At 38.8% G+C, this 19995-nt stretch overlaps 2 long non-coding RNA genes across 2 annotated transcripts; both read left to right on the top strand.

The window, feature by feature from the left end:
- Positions 1 to 538: 538 nt before the first annotated feature.
- Positions 539 to 19497, top strand: LOC308663502. Its single transcript, XR_014025412.1, has 5 exons — positions 539 to 698; positions 1571 to 1591; positions 10188 to 10280; positions 13519 to 13619; positions 18933 to 19497. It is a non-coding gene; the product is annotated as an uncharacterized lncRNA (long non-coding RNA).
- LOC308663503 lies at positions 1654 to 6362 on the top strand. The gene is made up of 3 exons (XR_014025413.1): positions 1654 to 1928; positions 2231 to 2328; positions 6045 to 6362. It is a non-coding gene; the product is annotated as an uncharacterized lncRNA (long non-coding RNA).
- Positions 19498 to 19995: the final 498 nt, after the last annotated feature.

The raw sequence follows: 19995 nt of genomic DNA, 5'->3' as shown, positions 1-19995 counted from the left end.
CACCCTCCCCCAGACAGGGAAAGAGAGCAGAGACGCGGCAGAGCCCGGGAGCGCGCGCAGGGAAGGCGCCCGCGGGCGCGCGAGCGCACGGGCTCGCGCATTGCGGGGCAGCCGAGGGGGAACGGTGCAACCTGTTGACTGAGAACAGCAACTGCAGCCCCCGGCAGGGCCTCCTCCACCACCACCTCCTCCTCCTCCTTTTATTTTTTCCCCTTCTCCAAACGTGCCCCTTTCCGCTACAGTTTCTTTTTTCTTCCCTACCTTACTTTCTTTTTTTCCTTTTCGGTTTCTTATTTTGCCCTCTGCAGCCTACTGGTTTGTTGTTATTATTATTATTATTATTTGGTTTTGTTTTCATAAGCAGCATGTTGATTTAGAAGTCAAGCCCGCTGCATGTTAAAAGGTAACTGCGATGAGTGACAGCCCGCCTTCGCGTATTTCACTTATGAGGAAATATTAATCAACCTCGTGAACTATTTTTTAAATCAGGTCTGAGCTGTTCAAAGCGGGAAAAGAGCGAAAAAGGACGACGAAAAAAGGCAAACCACCCTTCAGAGGATTGAAGGGCCAGCACTGACGCGTTAAGCCAAAGTGACAGGAAAAGGTTTCGATATTTCCTAGAAAATACACTTTTTAGAATTTTAAATGCAGGGTGCTATCTTACATATGCATTATTAGAAAAAAATCTACTTAAACAGGTGAGATTTGGGGGGGGAGTGAATGTGTATAAATTGTATGCTATATAGACAAATGTTGGCTATTAGAGGGCAGGCCTCGTCATTATGTGTCTCATTTTGAAACAGTTTTCAATATTAATTATAGGTCAGCAAGAAAACAAGTTCTGCATTAGCTAATGGCTTATACAGCTCAGTTGTAGGATATACATGTCCAATAAAAGCAAAGTGGAGGAAGACTTGCATGATGAATTTCTGTGCTTATAATTATCAAATGGTTATCTACGGTATGGTATTTTTTCATGTAGTGTTCACATGCAGACCCATACTTCTAGAATATATACATTCAGTTTAATTTAAGCTACACAGAACATAAAAGTTGTGCAAACATATGGAGAGCACTGTTTTGAAGCAAGAATGGCTACTTCAGATGTCCTAAGTTTGAAAAGACAGTAATGAGTTTAATTTGAGTTAGCATTAAATAGTTCAGTTCTGCATCTAACATAAACCTTGGCTGCTTTGAATGAATGTTTCCATGCTTGAATTTTATTTTTGTACTTTGGGATTGGCTTTTTTTTAAAAAAAATAGAAAAACAGCCTGGTCAGTACAATAGCAGGAATACCTTGCTGTTTGTAGATAGGTTTAGATAGGGTGGGTGCCATGTACAAAATGCAGAGGCAAAGATGTAGTTTCTACTAGGGGAAAGGATTGAAGGATCTCTGTTCATTATCTGCTTTTGTGCAGTTCGAAGACTACTTGCAATTGTCTGCTTACCTGGTAAGCAAACTTTATCTGACAAATAAGTTACTGCTGTATTTTCATTTTATTTTTTTGGTTATTAAAAATTAGTGAGTGGATTATATTTCATGTTTTGTGTTGTTTTCTTTTACAGCAGATAGCCTGCAAGTAAAAACAGGTAAACAAGAGTAAAACATAAATATCTTCATAGCAGTTCCCAAATGTTTGCTCATTGCTACCTCTTGAATCCTTTTAATCAGAATATTCTAAACAATTTCTCAAGCATACTTAACAAATGAATTCCCTACTATTTTTTTAGCATTCCTTCTTGCTACCCATGCAAGGAAACAATAATGACAGTGATCCAATCATCAGGCAGATATGCTGGTCTTACGCATATTAAGCAAATCACTATTCTCTTTCATTTCCTCTTCTCCCAACTTTATACACATCTCTGCATCTTCAAAAATTGAAGCCATTCACCTGGGAGCTTGCATCTAGACTCTTCATACATAGTAGGTTACTAATAGATGCCAGGGAAACTGTATGCCAAAGCCTCTATGGGAAGGAGGGGGGATGTAATGTCAAGCTAATTTGTTGGCTGAAAACTTGTCATGCTGCTGAATGTGGAAAAGAAACATTGGCATTGAAATCTGCTCTAATTTGAGCATATGAAAAGTCATGGAGGAGGAAATGGATCGTTTAAAATATTCCATAATGTTCAGCTGGCTAGTTATCCTGGCAGAGCAGGAAGAGATCTTTCTTCAAGGAACGAAGAACTCTAACCAATTGTGATGTCATTCTCCCCATTCCCAAGGAAAGGGAGGAAAAGAGAAAATGAAAGAATTGCCTGAAGATCATCTAATTGAGTCTGTACATATGGATCCTGCTCTAGCTGAGTGCAGATTTAATCAGGTAGGGAAAGAACTTTCCTTCTGGTCCCAAGTTTTCCAGAGTGAACCAGATGCCAAGGAAAAGAGGGGAAAGTTTTCCAGGTGCAGAATGGAGATGGGATAAGGATTGTGAAATAGGGAATATTTTGGTTTAAATGATATATTATCCACTAGCTAATTCTGCAAGCTAGGAACATAAGAAATTAAAGTTAAAATGAGGAAAAAGAATGTGTCCACCTAAGCTGTGAATTTGTGAGAAGTCTGTTCCAAATTGTGGTCAGTTTGGATCTTCTTTGAGGAGATGGCCCCATTGCTAAAAGACTTCTTTAAAGGCCACAAATATCCTAGTAAATTCATGTAAAAATATTTGCCTGAAAATATTGGCAGAGAGTGCCCTCAATGTGGACTATAAAAGTACAGATCTCAAGGGAAAATGGAAAATGTCACCTTGATCTGGATGATAGAGGGTATCTAAAAGATTAATTCCTGTTAAGAAGAAAAGTTTATTAGTGTGTTGGAATCCCATTCAAAATGTACCCCTTCTTGGTAAGATGAGTCGCTGTAGTTTGTGCAGCAAAATTAGGAATAAATTTATGATAAAAATTGGCAAGCTTCAGGAAAAATGTATGTCCCTATCTGGACCGAGACGCCCTACGCACAGTTACTCATGCGCTTGTGACCTCCCGTTTGGACTACTGTAACGCTCTCTACATGGGGCTGCCCTTGAAGACCACTCGGAGGCTTCAACTGGTGCAGAATGCGGCCGCGCGAGTTGTAATGGGGGTTTCCCGATACTCCCATGTAACACCTCTACTCCGTGAGCTGCATTGGCTTCCGGTTGCCCTCCGGGTGAAATTCAAGGTGCTGGTTATCACCTATAAAGCCCTACATGGCCTGGGTCCGGGATATCTGAGGGAACACCTGCTGCCGGCATCAAATGCCCTTCGCCCAGTGCGCTCCCACAGGGAGGGTCTGCTCAGGGTCCCGCCGGTAAGAGACTGCCGGCGGGTGACACCCAGGGATAGGGCCTTCTCGGTGGGAGCGCCTGCCCTCTGGAACCAGCTGCCGGTGGAGCTGAGAACTGCCCCCGACCTTCGATCATTCCGCCGGGGCCTGAAGACCTGGCTCTTTGAGCTCTCGGGCCCAGACTGAGGAGGAATTTTTAATTTGGGGTTCTTTTTAACTGACTACAGGGTTAATTTAATATTTTTTAATTTGGTTCTTAATTTTTGTATTTTGGATTTTTAATTCCCTGTAAACCGCCCTGAGTCCTCAGGGAATAGGGCGGTATATAAATATAACTAAAATAAATAAAATGTCCTTGATAGCCTACAACTGAAAGCAGGTAAACAAAGGTAAAATGTAGGGCATTTACAAATGAATGGCATTTCCCAGTTTCAATTCTTGAATCATTGATGATTTTTGCTCATTTTGAAGAAAGCTCTCAGAACTATATATTCAGTTTTAGTGTATCCATTTGCTTTTTGAGAAAATACAATAGCCTATATAGTCCCATAAAGCCATATCTTTAGTGCAGCATAAGAATTGTAGTTAGAAAGGTGTTGAAGTATGGACACCAAGCAAATGGGCAAGTTGTTCAAATAAAGTACTAAAAAAACCCTCAATTTTATGAGAAACATGTTTCAAAAATCACATGAAAACTGAGTAAATGTATGCTACACTGCTGCATATCCAAATTTCCCATAATGATAGTCAAAGACAGTTAAATATTTGTGGTGTTCTTTCATGCAACTAAAATCACCAACTTCCCTTGATTTATCCAGATACTAAATAGTCATGGAAATAAGTAGTTGACATATGTTGACATATCCTTCAACATTTTCATTTGCAATAAATTTTATAAACCAAGACTGCCTGACAGGTCACACGTTCTGACTGGCACCTGCCAGCTGTTCAAATGGAAAAGGGCAGAGGTTTGAGGAGTAAGAGAATGACATGAGTAATGACAGAGTGACAGAGGCTGATGGGAGTATTAGAATAGGTGGAGATCCTAATGAAATAGTGTGTCATCATTTCACAGTGTTCCAGTTCTTGGTGAAATCCAGCTTCAACTGATTGGATCTCATAGGAGATGACTGTTGAAATATTCCAACATCTACACTACCTCTAGCTGATACTAGAGATGGAGCTTGCTGTTATTACTATATTAATTACCATCCAGCGACAAATGTTCTGATCATCTTACTAAACAGCTTTATATAAATGTTGATAGCAAAATAAGAATTTGGACTCCTATGTGATCCTCAGTGTAGTGTCCATTGGACTAAACAGAGGTCCTCTAAAGCAGAGGTCACCAACCTTTTGGGCACCAGGGACCGGTGCCATGGAGAAAGGTTTTTCTGCGGACCGGAGGGGCATGGTTTTGAATACTGCCTGCATCCCAAGGATGAAGCTTTGCTTGTTTGTGTGGCCTGCTTGCTGGCATGCTGTGGACCAGTGCCAGTCCACGGACCAGGGGTTGGAAACCCCTGCTCTAAAGCAGGGCTTTTCAACCTTTTCACTGATTGTACCACTTTTAGGATATGGCAAAATTTGAGTACCACCAGTTGCCTAGTAAGGTGTCAAAACCCTGATGATCAAAAAGAAAAAAAGTGATAAAGTACTGGTAGTCCTCGACTTAAAACAGTTCGCTTAGTGTTCAAAGTTACAACGGCACTGAAAAAAGTGACTTATGACCATTTTTCACACTTAGGACCATTGCAGCATCCCCAGGATCATTTACATTTGGATGCTTGGCAACTAATTCATATTTATGATGGTCACACTGTCCCAGGGTCATAAGATCCTCTTTTGTAACCTGACAAGCAAAGTCAATGGCCGGGGGGCATGGTCATCTCAATGTCACTCAGGTCGGGGGGGGGCGCCTGTGGGGGGGATCTGGGGTTCTCTAGTGGAGGGGGTTGGGACTGGGGTGGGCACTGAGGCATGGTCCACAGGAGGAGTCTCACTGCCCCTCTTGGGCCATGTGGGGAACTCCCAAACAGTGGTGCAGGCTACCCGGATCCCTGGGCAGCAGAGCGCAAGTGTCCAGCCTGGCCCTCGAGCTCCCAGGGCACCAGGACCCCACAGCCCAACCCAGTCCAGCCCCACTTGCCCAAGGAGGCCCTCGGCAGCGCTTACCTCCTCGAGGCTGCTGTGCTCACTCTCCTTGGCCAGGTTGCTCATGGTGGGTGCAGGAGGGCAAAGTGTACGGGTCAGAGGGAGGCCCACTCCCTCTCCATGCGAGGCGACCCAGCTTTGTAACTAAAGCATCCTCAGAGATCCTTCCTTCCTTCCTTCCTTCCTTCCTTCCTTCCTTCCTTCCTTCCTTCCTTCCTTCCTTCCTTCCTTCCTTCCTTCCTGTTTCCCTCCCTCCTTCTCTGCCTCCCTCTTTCTCATTCCCATCTCCTTCCTTCCTCCCTCCCTCCCTCTGTGCCTCACCTCCAGCTGATGGTGCCTTTCTTCATTCCTCATGGAGGGTGACCCCAGCTGCTTTCCCCCCCTTTTTTTCCTGCCACCTGTGTGCGCTTGGCATGGATGGCTGTCACGAAGTTGTAGATCAGCTCCTGGCTGGCCTGTTTTATCTCCTCTCCTCTCTCCCTCCCCTCCTTTTCTCTTTGGTGCAGGTCCAACTGACTTTTCCTCCCAAGGCTGCTGCTTTTTTTTTGTCTCTCCCGCCAAAACTGCCTCCTTTTATACCCTCTCCTGTCTCCGCCCTCCTCCTCCTTTCTCTTCCAGGTGTGCTGGAAGTGCCAATCCTGGGGCCTTTGTCTTGGCCCAGCAGCCCTGCAGCTCCTGAGGACTCTCTTATGGCAAGTCCAGCGCTGCACCGCTTTAGCTCATTCCGTCTCCCCGCTACACTTGGCTAGGCTGGGCAGGGCGTACCACCGGTTTAAAAGCCCTGCTCTAAAGCAGCGGTCTCCAACCTTTCCAGCTCAGTGGACCGGGGGGGGGGGGAAATTCATTTTGAATTCTGTCAGAACCTCAAGACAAAATGCATTTTCAGTTTTGTGTACACGTGTGCTTTATGACTGCACAACCTAAATAAAATTTGATCTCTTTGTTTAATTATATACTGTATTAACAGGCTACGTCATCTCACTAACCACAAAATTAATTTAGTTGACCTCTTTACTAAGATGAGTTGTTTCCTTTCTTGAGGCCTCCTCATTGCTTCTCACATATCTATTCATTCATCAATTATGGCTTGTCCAATCAACTAATTTTCTGAGAGACGCAATAGCATTAGCAATAGCAATAGCACTTAGCCCTCTCTAAGCAGTTTACAGATTCAGCATATTGCCCTCAACAATCTGGGTCTTCATTTTACTGACCTCGGAAGATGGAAGGCCGGTGAAAATCAAACTGCCGAACTGCTGGCATCTGGCAGTCAGCAGAAGTAGCCTGTAGTACAGCACTCTAACCACTGTACCAGCACAGCTCTTAATATGCACATTTTTATAGCACATTTTTGGGAAAAAATATCATTAGAAAAGGTGCTTTGTTCAATTAAATAGACCCCATCCAATGGAAGATTCAGTTAGGACTTGCTTTGTGCAGCTTCTCTGCCACAATTGTCATATACACAGGAACATCTGAAACAGAGTATGCTATAGGTACACATGAGAATTCGATTATTGTTTGATTAGGTTTGCAGTTTGGGTAGTAGCTTCAGTGAAAAAGTTTCCCGTATACATATAGTCCTTTGTGTGTATAGGAAGTGATGACACCGATCTAGTTACAGTTGCACTGAAATTTCATAGTTTTTCCCCACATGAGTAATATGCAAAATAGCCCTCTTCTAATTCATTCTTTTAAAAACTTCCTTTTCACTTTTCTATTTCCACATTAGTAATCCGTTCCTCTTCTTCTCCATGGTTATATACTTTTTCTCAGTCTCATCTACCTCAGTTCCTCCTGTCTGGGTAGCAACCACACAGACACTTTTTATTGAACAGGTGGGCTGACTAGCAACAGGAAGTACAAAGTAAATGTCAAAGCATAATAGAAGTTAGTTAAACAGAAATAATAAATGAATAAGAATAGCATAATCTTAATAGCTCTAAAGTAAATGAATGAAATCACAGGCCAATCTGCAGATGTGTGTGTGTGTGTGTGTGTGTGTGTGTGTTAGTGTGTGCCTGTGTGTGTGTATTCCCATACATTTCAGTGAAGGTGGAAAGTCGCCAGAGAAAAGGCTAGGTGGGCTTTTTAATAAGCAATCTTGCAGGATAGAAGTACCCATGAGAAAGCCTTTCAGATAACTTCCAAATGCACTAAAGATGACAGAAAAGTACCTCCTGATTAAATTTAAATATTGCAGACTTAGAAGAGGATTCACTATGCCAAATAATCTGGTCTCTGGTTTGGTAGAGCTTTCTAGATTACATCAGAACTATAGCCTGACAGTGCTGTTAATTAATGAAACTATGTAACATGGTCATTAACCATGCAGTTTTCTAAGAATAAACATGAATCTACCAGGTTAACAGCATTTATTATACATTTATCATTGTGCTACATTTAGTAAAGGTGAACTGTAAAATGTAAACTGTAAAACTGCTTGCCGCAGTTCCCATAAAAATTGTGTTTAAATTAAATGGATTTTATAAACAGCAGTGCAGTGAAACTATCTAAAATTATATCTGATAGTGGCATTGTTGATTTTTTAAAAATCTGATTGCCCAGCAATTTGGAAAAGAAATAATTCTTGGTTACTGCTAACAATATTTATTTATTACCTGATAATCCCAGTGAAGATACACCTCAGACATGTATATATACAGAGACTACTTATCAGTACAATCTCTTTGACATATCTTCCTGAAATCTTCATTCCTGCCTGCCATCAAGAACTTTTTGTTTTTGCATGGCACAAGAGCAACGATGATTGATGATGGTAACTAACTTCTGATGAAGCACCAGTGTAGAGTCTCCTCTCCCTCCTACCTGATATTTATGATGAAATTATTGTACCAAAAAGAGAAAGAGGTATTGATATTTAAATAAAGATGCAGAGATAACTGTGGTTGGTTTTTATGCTCCCTTTCCTGTAGTTTGAATAATGCCTTTCTTTACTATTTTTTTAAGAATACTTTTTTCTTAGTCATTACTTCTTAATGGTAATTATTTACACTGCTGTTTTCTTCACCTTGCATATTTTTAAAAGTTTTTTTAAAAATGGCTACAATTATGCTTATCTATTTATTTTATTAGACTTGTGTGCTCTTCTGAGTGGCTTATAAACAATATAGGCTACTCAGACATTGAGAAACAACCATAACATTTATACCAGTTCGCTCTTTACATCCCAAAGGTCTGCTAAAATAAATAGTTCTTGATGGCTTTATGAAATCTATCAAGGTTATAGCCCATTTCATGTGAGGAAGAATCCTGTTCCAGAGAAGACAATTTGAGAAACTCTGATATAGGGAATCTTTACAGATGGCATTTTTTAAGGATGAGGACCCGGAGGAAACCTTACATTACTGACTTCAAAGGACAAGGAGATAACATCAGAACCCATGAAGGGCGTTAAATACAGCACCTTGAATTACACCCAGAAAAAAAAATGGTAATCATTGCAGCCCTCAAGGTGTTACATGGGCAAATTGCATTCTGCATCAGTTGAAGTTTTGGGTGTTCTTCAAATTTAGTCCCATATGTAGCACATCCGAGAAATCTGAATGGGAGATAAGGCATAAGTTGTTGTTGTTGTTGTTAGTTGCGAAGTCGTGTCCGACGTGATCAAAGCTTTTCAGTGCAGAAAAGTTCATAGCTTTTATGAAAAAGTTCATAAAAGTTCATAAGGTGGAATTATGGAAATCTACTTGAATCCCACCTGCTCTTCAAACCGAAGTTGTGAGCCAGGAGGACTCCAGATTACAACTCCCATCAGTCCAAAGCTGAAGATGGGATCAGAGGGCTTTCCCATTCAAAACCACTTTCATTTACTGGGATCGAATTTGAGCAATCGAGAACCTCACAGCCATTAGGTACTGGAGCAATATCTTCACTATGTCTTCTGCTTAAATAGGAGTCAAGGTACACAGCCAAATGTCTTCTATAGAGGGGATGATAACTGACAGATCTATGCAAGAACTTTTATATAAACAAAGGGGGCTAATATATTATTCAAACCCATCCATTACTTAGTGACAGAAATCTACTTCCACAAACACAGTGCAACATAGATTATAGGTGATTTCTCTTACTTGGAAGAAACTACATTGTACATCAGATGTACAATGGATAGTTATTTCAAAATAGTAAACTTCTGCACTTTCCTAATTATGCTCAGGAAGTCAAAATGATTAGTTTTAAGAGGTATTTCTAATGGTATAGGGATATTAAAAGGAAAATGGAAACTAAATATACTCTACACTGAGGCTTCCTTGGAGCTCTCTGAAATATATTTTTTTCTTGCAGACATTTCATTACCCAAACTATGTAACATCATCAGTGCTCTAGTCTCCTTTATTGATACTCTAAACCAGCAGTCCTCAACCTTTATAGCTCTGTGGATTAGTTAAAAAGTGCAAACATGAACCAGTGAGGCAAATACTATTCTTCATAATTCAGAAAATTTTCCTACTGATTGATTTTGTCTCCAATGTTGAAAATTCATCCCAGTTAATAAGGCATTGATAATATCTGAGGTCATAAAACTGATTTAAAGTCAAAAGTAATCATTTAACTGGTACACATTCCTCAGATTTGTTAGTATAGCAACCAAAAGATTATTTCTGGCAAATTCAGATTGATACATTGAGAGTTTGTCTGCAAACCACACCAGTTATATCATTTCTTTAATAACAGGTTCTGTAATTAGGTTTCTGTTTGGTACAACTGTTGAATTGCCTTTAAATATTTTTCATACAGGATTCCAATTTTATTCATTCCTATATTAAAGCAAATGCTTGGAAGCTGCTCTGGTTTCTCCTTGAATCTATTTTTCGGCTCACAGATGCAGTGGTCAGTAATAGTGGTAAAATACTTCCTTCTAATTCTAGTTCATTTCCATTCCTTCTTTGAAAATTAACACCATACTCGTCCACAAATTAAACAAAAAAAGTCAGATTTTTAAAAATGGATTTTTCAAATTTGTTTTAATTATCCTTTCTTGTTGCAGAATCATTAGCTTTTTGGCTGCTTCAAATGTGTTACTGAAAACAGTCCCATCTCATATTTTTTTGTCAAGGTTTTCAGACCCCAAACTGTCTTTATATCCATGTTTTTCTTCCATAGCAGTGAAGTTACATTTGAAAAAATTTAGTACTCTCAGCATAATTGGAGTAAGAAAAGAAGTAAAAATAATCTGAATATTCCAAAAGCTTTATTTTGTGGATGACCATATTTTTCACAAGAGGATGAACTGATCAGTTTGGATAATATTTAAACTAACTGGTATTCTAAAAGGCTGATTTCTAATATTTTTTCTTTCACATAAATCTGAATATTCCTTTACCTATACCGAATGACAAAAAAGAGTTGATTTAAACAGCAGTGAATCAAACTATTTTGTTTGCACTTTGCTCAGTTTTATTTTGCCTGAAATCATGACTTTCTTAACATATGTTCTATCACAGAGGTCCCCAACCTTTTGAGCACCAGGGACTGGTTCCATAGAGAGGTTTTTCTGCGGATTGGAGGGGGCGTGGGTTCATGTACTGCCTGCATCCTGCAGATGGGGCTTTGCTTGTTTGCGTGGACCGGTTTCTGGCATGCCGTGGCCACGTGCCGGTCAATGGACTGGGGGTTGGGGACTCCTATCATATAACTAATAAATTAATTTGTCAAATTTTAAATATATGTTGAATAGAATTGAATATATTTCTGAAATTATACTTTGAACTCTTAATGAGCAAAACTGGAAAATAGCAAACCATCATTCTGTTGGCCATGCATGATAGATCCTGGAGAGCAATTAGTATTCACAGTCTTTCTTGTTCCTGTTCCCAGCCAACAGTTAAGCAAAAATTATTTCATTAATTGATTCCATAACCTTCTGCAACTATTTTACCCATGATGGGGAATATTTCATTTTGGAGTTGAGGTTTACTGTACTTGACATTCTCACTGATCCTTACATTTATTTTTTATTGTTTTTCATAGAAAACTGAAGTACTGTAATTGCAAGAACCACTTTCATTTACTCCTAATTACTCACATCCCAAGTCAGTCCTCAAAGAAAATTGACAAACAACTAAACATTGAACTGTTTCAGCAATATGCTTTCTATAGTATATTTTATTTTCTATAACTTTATTATATTTTTTTTCCTGAAGGGTTTATTCTTTTAACTTTTAAAAAGGTTAATTTTTACCTTTTTTGCTGCAGAAAATTATCTGCTCCACTTTATGGGCTTGTGACTTTGCATGTAAGGTTCTCCCCTCCCCTCTTCTCTTTGCCTTTTTTCCGGCTGCCTGTTTCCTGTCAGCTTATCCTGTAGTTAGAAATGCTGAGTCAGAGCTTACAACACAGCATTTCCTCCATTCAAAATAAAAAATGCAACATCTCCACCAAGTGAATACTCTGACATTTCTGTGATTTGCAAACCATATGTGTGCAAATGGTCAATGATATCTTTGGATATGATTCAGAAGATACATATAGAATAAAATTCCTATTTATTTAATAATTTATCCAATTTATGCAGCCACCCATCTGCATGGTTAATTTTCATTTGAGTTAGTTAACTATCTCATATGTTCTCTTTCTAAAGCACTTGATAGAAGATGAAGGGTTAGATTCATCTCTTAAAGAAGTTACCACTTTTCCTTTGATAGAGTTTACAGAATTAAATTTATTCTAACAAAGGAAATGAAGAAAAATTACTTTAAAGTCACTTTAGAGGCAATAATAGAGCTGAATGAGGGTCTGCATTTAAGAGCAAAAGTAAACACTGAGTTTTTTTAAAGCTGCACCTGTGCCATAAACTTCATAGTTTACCAATCTTATCAGAGTTAAGCACAAAATCACGGGGTTTAAAGTGCAAAAGCCTGGGCTGACTTTATGATCACTTCAAAAATAAGCCTGCAAAGTTTGATCTTGTTGTCTTTCTCAAGCATTTCTCACAGAATTATTACTGTATCTAGCAACAGTTATGACCATCAGCTGGTCCTAAATGACTACAGTGGAGGCAAGAAGAGCAAATGATGACATAGGTTATTATGCAGATCTCATGGTATCATCACAGCTGTCATCATGCAAGAACCTAATTGGGTCATTTACTCAAGGACATCATGAGACCCAAATTACATTGTCACCGTGGCTTGTTTCAGAGGCCTGTGATATTCGGGCTTCCTTCTGAGTTTTCCAGCAATCACTTTGCTTAGCACTTTTTCTGTCCTAATTATTTGTTTTAAAAAGGAGAGCAAGGTGGAGAAAATGTAGGGCTCTTTCACCTTCCTAGAGGCTTTCAGATTTGTATCTGTAGTTTCTGTGAATGAATTTAAATTATTGGAGGAGAATTTCCCTCCAAGTCAGAAAATTTTATTAATTGCTAGGGAACCAGTGCATTTTTGGTATGGCCTTTTGAAATAGACACAGCAAAAATAAAAGAATTAAATCCTTGGTAGATGGAAACAGTATCACAAAAATAGTAGTTCCTGCTGTATTCAGTTACTTCTGCAATAAAAATTTCTTTGATAAGTAGATTATAAAGTCCAAAAAACTTCAGCCTTTAAAAGTTTCTGGTTTTATCTTCTATCCAAAGTACTGAACTATTGGCAGCATCATTTGACTCCTTAAAGACAAAGTCCTTTATTTGTGGCAAATGAGCTATGAAAAATAACCTTTGTATTAACAAAAAGCATTTGTGCTAAGACTACTGATGGTGCTGCAAAACTCTGGTTGTCCATTTAGAGGCAGAAAATATTTCTTTTGGTGGTTAGTGTTTTTCCCCAGTTTTGAACTATTTTCCCTTGCCTAGGTCAGTCATTGCTTTTTGTGTTTTTTTTCTTTGTAAATAAATTGTTGAACTGTAATTCTTGGCTGAGTTAATCATTTCCCCTTGCTGCTGTGAAACTAATGAAAACCCTTTTTTGTGAAATTCAGGGAGAATGTGAGCTAATTAGGTAATTAATCTTTATTTGAAAGTTTGATCTATTGCATAAACCAGAAAAAGCTACATTGCATATGTCTGCTATACATTTACCATACTTTTCTGAAATATCTTAAATCTGTTTTAAACTTTTTTTGCATCCAAAAGAATTTATACTGTATTCCCGTGAGAACATAGAATTCCCAAAAAGACCATTGGAACCAAGTTTTACAACTTTATGACAGAGACTCAGGAAATCTGCTGATTGGGTAATGCCTACTTTTTCTAGATTTATTATTTTTAACAAACATTTCTTCACATGCTAAAGTTTTATCAAATTAAATTCTGGAAGACTGAGTTGGATAATTCCATCATGTGCTTTATCACTATATCTAATAAGCCTTAGAATATGTAAATATTTAATTATAAAATATTAAAAGTGACAGCTGTGATAATCAGGAGGATTTCATTCTAACACTGGCCATTCTGCGTCTGTAGACCTGGTGTTCATAGTTTATTTTATTTATTTATTTATTTATTTATTTAATTAATTAATTAATTAATTAATTAATTAATTAATTAATTAGTTTTCTATACCACCCTATTCCGGAAGGACTCAGGGCGGTTTACAGGGCAATATTTAAAATACAATATAAATTAAGATAAAAATAGAATTAAAAAGAATTAAATTAATAATAGCCCAACAATAAAACAATGTTAAAATTTAAAACTAAAACCCCCCTCAGTCCAGGCCGGATAAATCGAAAAGCCAGGTTTTCAGGTCCCGGCGAAACGAGCGCAGGTCGGGGGCAGTCCGGAGTTCCACAGGTAAATCATTCCAAAGGGCAGGCGCGCTCACAGAGAATGCCCTCCCTCTGGGGATCACCCACCGGCATGCCCTGTGGCACCCTAAGGAGGCCCTCCCTATGGGAGCGCACAGGACGATGGGAAGTTAATGCCGGCAGCAGGTGTTCCCTTAGATAGTCCAGAGCCAAGCCATAACAGTTGTTATGGATGCTGTGACATTCCAAAATGACACCAAAGAATCAGCTTATATGGGGCATCCATCATCTTATCTTTCTAAGATCTTTAGAGGTGGAATCATAGGCAGACATTAAATGCACTGAAATGTTAAGAAAACATCTGATATCAACATGTAGAAATGAAACAAATTATAGAAAACAACTTCTGGTTGGGTAAAGTGATAGATTGGAAGGGACTGTCAAGTCCAATCATGTTTGATCTTATTCAGTCTTCAGACATTACACCCTTTTAAATGATTTTTTAAAGATCCTAGAAAGAGGTTCTAATTGGCATAATCATAAAAAAGTGCAACTATGAAGTGTATTTTCAAAATATATGAACTTCAGTTAACATGATCTTGTACCCAAACCCAGCATTTCTTGTAATATTATTAAACTGATAATTGTTTAATTGCTGTTTAATTGTTATTATTGGAAACAAAGAAAAAAATATTCAACTGTTAGTCTTGCTAATACAATTTAAATATGGGTGGAATTCCAGAAAAATTGGAGGAGAGCCAACCTGCTCTTTTTGTGAAAAACCTAATATGTAAACTATTAACTTTGCAGGAAGGTTATCGGCTAGTTATCAAAAGAACAGACTGAGTTCCACCTCTCTTTTTCAAACAGTTCAGCTTTTCCATTGATTCTAAAGTTTCTCATATGTATTGTAACATAAAACTTGGAAAAAATAGGCTCTAAAGCTTTTATTGAGAAAGAGGATAAAATAGTCCTAAAATATGTTCTTTCCTTATTATACCATGTAAGTTAAAGAATACAGAAAAAAACCTTTTCACCAGCAAGAATGGCTCATGAGGATATCTTCAGCATTTCAGTAGCATCCTAGCTATCTTTATGTGTAAATTTGAAGGCAGGTAATGGTATTGCAGATGAAAACTGTATTATTACGGTATTTCAAGTTCTGACTTAAGAGAACTAAAGCTTCCCATGTTTTATTAGTGGCCTATTTTCAGTTTTAGACGGTCAGTTTATGTTTATCTCAAGTTCATAATTGAATATACATTTGGGGTCTTAAATTAATTTTATTTTAAAACATTTAAAGAATAAAATAAATGAATCCACAAAGAAAAAAAAAGAAAATGTGAAGACACATGGGTACATAGAAAACAAAACAAAACATCAGTAAATAACAGAACATATGATAAGACAATCTTGCCTTTTGGTTCAGCTTCAAACTCCTTTTATTCTGTAGACAATTATTATAAGAAATATGTAATTATGTATGCAGTTATAACATATCCAGATTTAAAAATAGACTAAAGACATAGCAAAAATTATTTGGTAAAGTCCAAAAATTGCCATGCCTGATATATTTACTGGTTGTCAGAAAAATAAATAACAGTCTTAAGAATGGAGGCTTTTTAAGACAAGTGATAGTAACTGAAACACTTATACAGAACTTAGATCACCTATAGATCATATATAAAAATTGCTATTAAAATATGACATGGAGACAGAACAAGTTTAAAGACTGTATGACAAAATGGATGCATAATTTTAAAGAAACAATTACACTACAATACTGGGAAGATTATTTATGGAAAATTCAATAAGATTTATTCCAAGATATAATTTAAGAGATTATATAAAATGTTTTACAGGTGGTATAATCCTTGCTTAATGATCACTCATTCAGTGACTGTTAGAAGCTTCAAAAAGGCTGAATAATGAGATTGGTAGTTGCAGTTGTCACATCATAACTGATGTCATTTGACAACCAGTGTGCATGGTCACATGATCACCATTTGTTGCGTTCACAGCCAGTTTCCAAAGAAGCAAAATCAGTTGGAAAGCCGGCAAGAAGTAGCAAGTCACAGTTAATGAATACAGCCGCAACTGATAAAGTTGGGCACAGTCACTTGATCTTTCATTTAATGACCTTTTAATAATGGATTTACTAGTCCCAACTGCAATCAGTAAGTGAGGACTACTTGTATATTACTCTGTCAATAATAAATCAAATAGTCAAATAATAATAATAAATGGAAATATAACAACAACAACAATAACAACAATAATAATAGAGTTGGAAGGGGCCTGCTCAGGTAGGAAACCCTATACCAATGGTGGTGAATCTATGTCATGCGTGCCAGAGGCGGCACTCAGAGCCCACTCTGTGGGCATGCATGCCACCGCCAGCAGCTCACACAGGTTCATTAGGCTGTCCCCAAAGCGCCTGGCCCGACCAGCACAAAGGAGGCAAAGCGGCCAGCTAGAAAGCTCGAGTAGAGGTAGTAGAACATGCCCATGCTCAGCCCCAGCTAGGATTGCGTGTCTCCCCCACATCTCTGCTGGGCCTGGGTGACCATGACACTGATGGGGATCCGGTTTTCCCTGCTTAGGGTGGCCTTTTGCCTACTGGCCCTAGCCATGCTCTACCGCCTCTATGTGGGGCTTCCTAGCCTACTGCTTCACCTCCTTCGTGCTGGGTGGGCCTGCAGCTCTGGGTGGCAACCTAATGGACCTGCGCAAGTGCCTGGTGGCTGTGGTAGGTACCAAGGTTGGCCCCCATGCGCTCGCTGGCCTCTGTGTGCAGGGACCGATGGTGTCAGGCAGCAGCTGCCAGGACCCCTGCCTCGCCTTACCTTGCCCCATGGCAATGGCACCCCCACCCTGCCCCTTGCCTCACCCCGCAGGATGAGCCTCCTGCCCACCGCGCCACCCACCAGAGACCCCCTGGATCTCCCCCAACCCTGCATAGCCCCCACAGGCGTGCCTCAAGAGGAACATCGAGATGGCCACGCCCACCCCGCCCATGCTCACCCAGTCTGCTGTGACTACCACAGCTATGCCCACCCAGTGGGCCATGCCCCCCACCTCCCCTGAAGGCATCACAATGCTGATGCGGCCCTGGCACTTTGCGATAAATAAGTGGGTTTTGGGTTGCGGTTGGACACTCCATCTCTAAAAGGTTTGCCATGACTGCCCTATATCATTTCAAACATATGGCTGTCCAGTGTCTTCTTAAAAACTTTCAGTGTTGGAACATTCACAACTTCTGGAGGTAAGTCTGATTAATTATTCTAACTGTCAGGAAATTTCTCCTTAGTTCTAGGTTGCTTCTCTCTTTGATTAGTTTCCATCCATTGCTTCTTGTCAGGTGCTTTGGAGAATAGCTTGACTCCCTCTTCTTTGTGGCAACTCCTGAGATATTGGAACACTGCTATTATGTCACCCCTACTCCTTCTCTTCATTAAACTAGACATACCCAATTCCAGCAACTATTCCTTATATGTTTTAACCTCCAATTCCCTAATCATCTTTGTTGCTCTTCTCTGTACTCTGTACTCTTTCTAGAGTCTCAGCATCTTTTTTTACATCATGGTGACCAAAACTGGATGCAGTATTCCAAATGTGGCCTTACCAAGGCATTATAATGTGGAATTGTATATATTGTGATACAGAAGGAACATTTTATCACATCTGATGGTCATGTAAACAAATTCAAATGTACTGAAAAAATAGGCAATATTATTCAAAATATCTTCACAACAAAGTGTGAACTAAAACCACAGTGGTTTTGGTTTCTTTTTAAATCAATTTTTTAAAAAATTTCAAAAAGTATTGATATTTGTTATGATACTCATGTAGAGTATATTACAGCATTCAGCAAGTGATCAAGGCAAGAATAAAGCCTCTGGGTGCAGGAATGGGCACAACTGGCACACAATGTGTAGTCACACAGTCTTCCTGGCACAGCTGCTATCTGCTCTATGAACAGCAGATGCAAGTCCAGACTCCCAAGTTGCACATAGGTTCTGTTTGGGTGTACTGCTACTCCATTCAGAACAAGTATAAGAGATAAGTCCCTGGAATCAGAAGGCCCCCAAACCCAAAGCTATAGATCTTGCTAGGGTTTTCTGAAGCCTGTTGTTTCCTATCCAAACTCCCACCACCTCCAGATACCAAACCAGAGTATTGACAGCATCACTTAATTCAAAGATGGTACTCAGGAGAGTGGGCAGAATTAGCTTGCAATACTGTATTGTAACCACTGCACCACCAGGCCTCAGAAGTCAAATAGATAAAATTTTCCAAAAGCACAATATCATTAGAAAGTGCTGGTTTTGCCAATAGACTCTATAGATTCTTATATATACATTCAGTATAAGGATAGAAACAAACAAACAAAAAAGATAAAAATTCTTCCTCCTCCTCCTCCAGCCTAGAATAAATAGATGGGATAATTATTATCTACTGCAATATGTCAAATGACTTTTGCTATTGTTTTCTGTTTTTAATATTCTTCAGGCAGTTTCTTTTGTAACATTAAATGAGAGTATTAAATGGATCACAATAGAAAAAGCAGAGTTTAAGATTTAGTTATATGCATATTTAACTATATTTATTGTTATTTATGAAAATATGACAAACTGCTGCTTCACCTCATGTTATTAAAACATTAATTTGACATCTTATTACTCTAAAAACTGGAACAAATCAGACTTGCTGTAATTGTATCCTATTACTCCTTATTGAAGGAGTCACCACTAAAACTGGGTGTTGTGTTCTGACTTTTTTGTATATATTGGTTTAAAGGTTCTTGGAAAGCCTAGACCAAGAAAGGGATTCTGTGAAAAAGAACAAGGAAAAAACAACAGCAACAAATGAAGCTAAAGGAAGAATTTACGAAATTAGATTCAGAACTACAAAGAGACCCACAAAAGAAAACTCTTAAAAATAAATAGAGATAATAAAACACAAATTAAATTTAATAGAAGCTGAAGAAATGGCCTAACAAATTAAAAGAGCAAAACAAAACTTTTTTGAAAATGTTAACAAGCTGGGTAGATGGTTAGCTTATAAACTGAAAAAACTGAAAAATAAATTGCAAGATGTGAGAGGCGATTTATAATGTCAAAATGATATAATAAAAAATACCGGTAATTAAAGAATTTTATGAAACACTTTATGATATAGAAGAAATTACTCAGGGAAAAATAAGGCAATATATAGAAAATGTCAAGCTACCAAAAATTTCAGAGAACTTTAAAAACATGCTAAATGGAAAAATAACGATGGAGCTGACAGAAGCTATAAAAAGAAAAAAATGACAAGACAATTCTACTCACAGAATTTTACAAATGTGTACAAGACATACTAAGCCCATTAATGCAAGAAGTGTGTAATGAGGTACTGAAGTGGCTGAAGGACCACTCAGTGACAGCTGGCTCATTAACAAGGTTTATTTAGAGCAAGGCCAAAGGGTACAACGGGCTCGGCTTTTATAGCCGGCAGCCGGCCGGCCGGTCCAATCAGGTTTCAGTCTTTTCGTGCCGCGGTTCTCTCCTCCAATCGTCTCGGCCGCCTCTGACAGTTCTCTCTCCTCGTGGCTGGGCGGTTCTGCGTTGTTTTGACAGCCGCGAGCTGTCAACCGGGTTGCGCTTGCGCACTGCCGGGGAATTTTGACAGCTGTCAAAATTCCCGCGTGTTCTTCTGTCAGACGGCTTACCTCATAACTTTAACACGGTTAACAATAGTAATAACTTATGTACATATAATACAGGTACTATTAGAGGCCAAATCACCAAATACGTGGACAGAAGCCAATATTACAATACCAAAAGAAGACTCAGACCTTACGCAGATAAAAAACTATAGA

The sequence above is a fragment of the Vipera berus genome (genome assembly GCF_964194415.1).
Source record: "Vipera berus genome assembly, chromosome: 2".
Lineage (NCBI taxonomy): Eukaryota > Metazoa > Chordata > Lepidosauria > Squamata > Viperidae > Vipera > Vipera berus.
The sequence above is the reverse complement of the archived record's forward strand: the minus strand, read 5'-3'. Positions and strand labels throughout refer to the sequence as shown.